Below are 6,125 nucleotides of genomic sequence, written 5' to 3' on the forward strand. Positions count from 1 at the left end.
GAAGGTTTTGAATCACGTCATATTTATAATGACATTGACGTAACCGCTGACAGAACCAAAAAGATGATGAGGCAAGAGGATGATGAACATACATGACAGTTAAACTTCTCATTTGTTTAATCATTTCTAATTTCCATCGTAACATGTTTTAATATTATATCTTTCTTTGTAATTAAAATTTGTAATTAACGTAACTCTTTGTAGATTTTCAGATGTAAACTTTCCGTCATAGAGTATAAATATATTGAGTATAAAAAAAAACCTTGGTCTTAAAAATTCAAAAACTATTTCACAATACTTCGATATTGAACTATAAGCTCGTGATTTTGATTTTGAATCCGATTTTTATCCAATTGAGTAAAATATGAAGAAAAAAAAAGATTTCCTACTTCTCTGCTTCATATACTCTATGACATTTTATATTACATTTTATTATTGCTTAGGACTTACTTAAATTTTATGGTTACAATATCATCAACTGTTTTTATAATTTTTATTTATATATATATATATATTTCCGATTCGTTAATACTATATTTTATATTATTACGTGCGTGAATTGTATAATAATAACAGAAGAATGTTTAAAAACGGAATACTCTCGGACAAATTTAACATTGACTACGTAAACTTTGGATGTGGCTTTCGAAGAGACGTTTAAAAGACTCATCCAATTTTACTGTTGTAAAACATTGACAGGCGAGCACGGGTCATTAACAGTGCCAATACTACGATAAACAGATATCGATAGCAAAACAAACGAATACATTGTTTTATTAAGTTGTATTCTTCTTCTTCTTCTTTGTCGTTTCCTCATTACTGAGGGTCGTGACTAAGTTGTATTAAGAGACGTTAATTTATCAATAAATTATCCCAACGCAACCAATGTTAAATTCAATGGCGAATCCAGGGGGGGGGGGGGGTCATGACCACCCCCTGAGCTGGTTCCAGGATTAAGGTGGACCACTAATTGAATATAATGATTTTATTTATATATTTTGTCACCATACAGATTTTATGTAACTACATACCTTCAATATTTAATTAATTTAATATAATATAACAACTTTGTATAATGGCAAACGTTTGGGAACGAACGCATCTAAATTTGACTATGTGACCCCCTCCTGACGCCAAAGCTGGATCCGCCCTTGCTTAAATTCAGACACTATTAAAAATAAGTTAACATATAAAACACAAGAGAACAGTAAGTAGCTTTTGACATCAGAAAAAGAAAGGTCGGATTTCTCTTGAAATAGCTTGTAAAGTAATTATAACACGGTACACTTATAACGCATTTTCATATTACGCGATTTCAATCGTATAACACGAGTGTTCTCCCATATAACGCGGGGATCTCACACGAGATTATATTTCTGTACTGTGAAATTTAAAATGATTTATAAAGCTCATAATTAATTTCGCGCACCTTTGCACATTATGTCAATTGTGTCGTTAAGAAATTAAATCAAATTAATTTATTAAATTTGTGTTCTTTGTTTTTGAATTGTAAAAACCTTGTACAAAAAAAACAAAAAAATACAAAATGTGTGCAATTCACACGTGGTAGAAGTGAAACCTTCCAAAATTAAAATACAATTATCCTAACTTCTTAAGTATATGTAAAATTTTTTCATTAGTAAATAATTGTAAGGTAGCGCCCTCTGTGAATTGATATTTTAATTTCACGTATAATCCTAAATTAAAATTCACTACAATAGCTTTCATACACACGTTAGTATTAAAAAATCTCACAGATGGCGCTGTATTAAATAGTATGTATATTTCTGTCTCGTTCTTTGCTGGCTTCATCCTACACATTTTTGTATTTGTGTCTCTTACCTGTCGTTTTTTCCGTTGCATCCGGTTTGAAATCACAACGATTCTAAAGAAGTTTTCACTTCAACAAAATATAAAAATAATAGAATTCTGTTCTTTTACTCAACTTACAAATATTTGCATATTATATATGTACATAACGCGTTAAATGGGGTCATACAAGCGCGTTATGCGAGAATACTCCTACAACGCGTTTCCTATAACGCGGAACCAATCTGCCGTGTTATACGGGGATACCGGGGATTACTGTATACAGAGATATTAACAAATACATTTTTCTTTTCTTGAAATCTCGACCTAAGACCTAAGACTAAAAGGTTTAGATTTAAGCGAACATTATATCTTCAAATGGTTGAAAATATTCTACAATATATTAAAACGAATTATATGTTTAAATGGATTTCCGACCTTATCTCTAACGAGTCAAGAGCCATTGCACTAAAGCACGCTTATAAATCGGTTATCTAGATTCGCGGGTTACACAAACTTATGGTTTTTGTACTTTTCTTTTCGTAGTGCTCACTAGACGATAACTCAGTACATTGCGGGTTCAATATCGAAATTATTGGACAAGCAATGAAACTTAGCTTGGAAATTTTAAACTGTTTTTGTTTAAACCGTCAAAGAATATAACTGAGATGTGACATGAAAGTACCCACAATTACTTTTTTTACATTTGTGGATGAACGAGCTTATGGCCCAGTTGGTATTCAGTGTTTACCAGGATCAAAGGACCGCCTGCCGTCAACCGCCCTTAGATAAGAAATCGAAGAGTGTAACATATAATTTTTTTTTTTTTAATAGTAAAATAACAAATTCTCGGATTAGCATTCTAGGCCACCGATATATAAACATGCCTTAAATAAATTAGTTATCAACTTAAATATCACTTATAATAATAATTGTATAGTAACATTTGGGAATAGTGATTCTTTATAGACATGTGATAAGCGATTTTTAAATGACAATCTGTCAACTTCGTTCCGGGGTAAAATTGAAAATACTTTTTTTTAAGGGATTTTATGACCTGGTAGCTAAGACCTTTAAGTCGTGTCTTATTTTAATTTATATTCTTATTTTTATGAAAAATAATAATATGGAGTGAAATGAAATGAAGATGATTAATTTGAGACATTAATCAACTGGGATGAAATATAATCTTAGTAAAACGGTGGTCATTTACTAAGATTATTTCGGTGGACTTTTTGGAGGATCCCAAGAAGTTGCGTCCAGCGGCTTTGTTTCCTTTTCCCACATTTGTGCACTTTCACAGATATTAAACAGTTAATCAACCACCGTTATAACACATTTAAACCTGAAGGAACACTAAATAGACAAAATAAAACAAATCACACAACTTCACTTCTCGCGTTCCCGCCAAAAAGTCCATTTAAAATACTTAAGACCGCGCGTCTGGTGTTCTATTTTTAAATGACTTGATCTCTCAACATCGTCCCGGGGTAAAATTTAAAATACTTAAGACCGTGCGTCTGGTGTTAGATCATTAGCAGGGTCAGACCTGACGTTAAGAGATAGAAACAGCGTCTCAGTCATTGCCAATTTAATCTATACTAATATATAAATCTACAGTGATTTTTACGGCAGTTCCGTTATAATTACTGAACCATGCATCCGATTGACTTGAAACTTGGTATTCATGTAGAAAATTAACTTAAAACTTAATGGATAGGCTAATATTTATATGAGTGTTGGACTCCCTAATAATAATGACAATAAATAATAATGTTAATTTTAAATGCCCAACGAAGCGGCCGAGTACGGCTAGTAGTCAATAAATTTGACGTTCTACTTTTGATTTTGTTTCTCAAATGTTATGGCGTAAAATAATTGTTTTTGACTGTCACGAAATCTGATGACGTGTGTAACACAGAATCGTAATACCAAATTTCGACCTTACGAACTCTGGGACGAGAGTCGCTTAACGCTAGCATCGAGACCGCACCCGAAGTTGACAGAGCATCACATTAAATCACAACAATATACAAATCAACTTTGAACTCTGAATGCATAAAACCAATTTTTTTACAACAATTTTACAACCTGGAATGATTACAGAATATAATAATAAAAACAAATAAAAAAAAAGTTACAATAAGAACGTCATTTATGTACAACAAAACAAAAATAATAATAGTATAATAATAAAAAGATTAAAGCTTCAATGATGTTTAAAAATTGTACCTTCATATCAGACCTATTCAACAAACCGTTAACCTATAAAACTAGTAAAAAAAAATAAAAAAAAAACAAGGAATCAATAAAAATGGCTGCCAAAAATTAGCACTCGACTAAGCTATGTACATATACATCCATTAATTTAATATTACTGAAAATACTGCGCTGAATCGTGTTGCTTGAAGTGTATTTACTGACAATTTTTTTTGGTAAAATTTTCTTAAAATACAAATCGACAGATCATTGTAACATTTGTTTAATATTAATAATGTTAAAAATCGACTAAACAACATTGAAAAGAAGAGAAATGCGAATATCAATACGTTTTTCAGATCAATGTGCTCGCGACAATAAGCTGTGCCTGCTTCGTGAATCCCCTCGTCAAGTTAAGCTAGCATAACCATATTGGGTTAACAGCTTAGATAAGAGAAGAAAATTTTTTTGGATGCAAGTGGACCAATCATTTATAATCGACTATTTTCGAGTTTTTAGAGATTTGTATTAAGATGAAATAAATGATCAATTAGCTTGGAACATTCCATATACATAATATTTACATATACCATATTTACACTTGGAACGTCACGCACGGTCATCAGGTCCCAATTTAGGATTCCCTGTGTTATCGGCTACTAGAGAAGTAGAGACTGATAAACAAACTATGTCGCCTTTCCGCATTAAAAGTGTACAATTCCCCAAAATATTTAAAATTGAGTTAATATGCGTAAACATTTGGTATCACCAGTATTTTTCTCATAAATACTGTCAAAAGAGGGTAGTTTAGTTTTTCTTTTTTTTAGTTTACCTATGTTTTGACTGCTATTAACAAAATGAATACATAAATTTTATCTTACTTTAAAAGACAGATAATGTAACTGGTAAAAAATAAAAAATAGATGTTGCAAATATGACTAATATTAAAAATATTACAAGTTAAACCTTTAAAACACTCTCCTGTAAAATTAGTAAATTTTAAGATTATACAGTTTTAATGCGAGAAATTTAAATTTAAATATATACATCAACAGATAGTAAGCATCCAGACAAAGAGCAAATAAATGTTAATCACAAAAAAATTTTGCTCTATGCAGAAATCGAACCCAAGACCCTTGGCGCAATAGTCAGGGCCGCTAATCGCTGCACCATGGAGTCAGTCTAAAACTGTTTATTATCAGTATCACTACATACTATAAAACAAAGTCGCTTTCTCTGTCCCTATATCCATATGTATGCTCAAATCTTTAAAACTACGCAACGGATTTTGATGCGGTTTCTTTTAATAGATAGAGTGATTGAAGAGGAAGGTTTATATGTATAATAATATCCATCAAATAGTGGAGAAATCAATTATAAATTACAGTTTTCGAAGCGAAACGAGGGCGGGTCGTTAGTAAATGTATATAACATATGTAAGGAATTCGTGCATGTATATATATGTATGTGCATATATACATATATGCATGTGTGTGTATGTGTATATACATACGAGTATATTTCAATTGATAAGAAAAACCGCGTGTAATTTGTTTCCAAATGATTCTTTCCATCTGATGGTTGTCTGGAAGAGATCGTTTTTAGCGATAAGACCGCCAATTGTACTTTTTTTGTATTTAATTTTTCGCATATTTTGTTTTTTGTACAATAAAGAATACTCTCTCTCTCTTTAGTACGATGGTAGATTCTGCGAAGCACTGCTCTTGTTAGAGCTAGTGTTAGCGAATTCTCTCAGGTTGAGCCCGTGAGCTCGCCTACCCGTCTAGGCGTAGTCTCTTAGGCTACCGGCGAATAGGTAGGAAAAAAATCATCTATTTACTCATCTACGACCTTTGGGTAAGTATGAGATATATTGTCTTGGCGAGGATCGAATGAAAAGACAATGTGTTAACTTCGACTCTTCAAGACTTCGTTTCACGTAGCAAACCCGCATAAATGTGAATTTGAGAAACCTTAAAACGCTGGAGGATCGGAATCTCACACCGGGCATCATACCGTGCAAGGTACTCATAAAGACAAAGCCTAGCTTACTTGATAGGAGCTTTTGCGGACACAGCTTACTGTCGCGAGACGTATTGCAATTAAATTATTCAATA

The sequence above is a fragment of the Bombyx mandarina genome, chromosome 02 (assembly GCF_030267445.1).
Source record: "Bombyx mandarina strain Sakado chromosome 02, ASM3026744v2".
In the NCBI taxonomy this organism is placed as follows: Eukaryota; Metazoa; Arthropoda; class Insecta; order Lepidoptera; family Bombycidae; genus Bombyx; species Bombyx mandarina.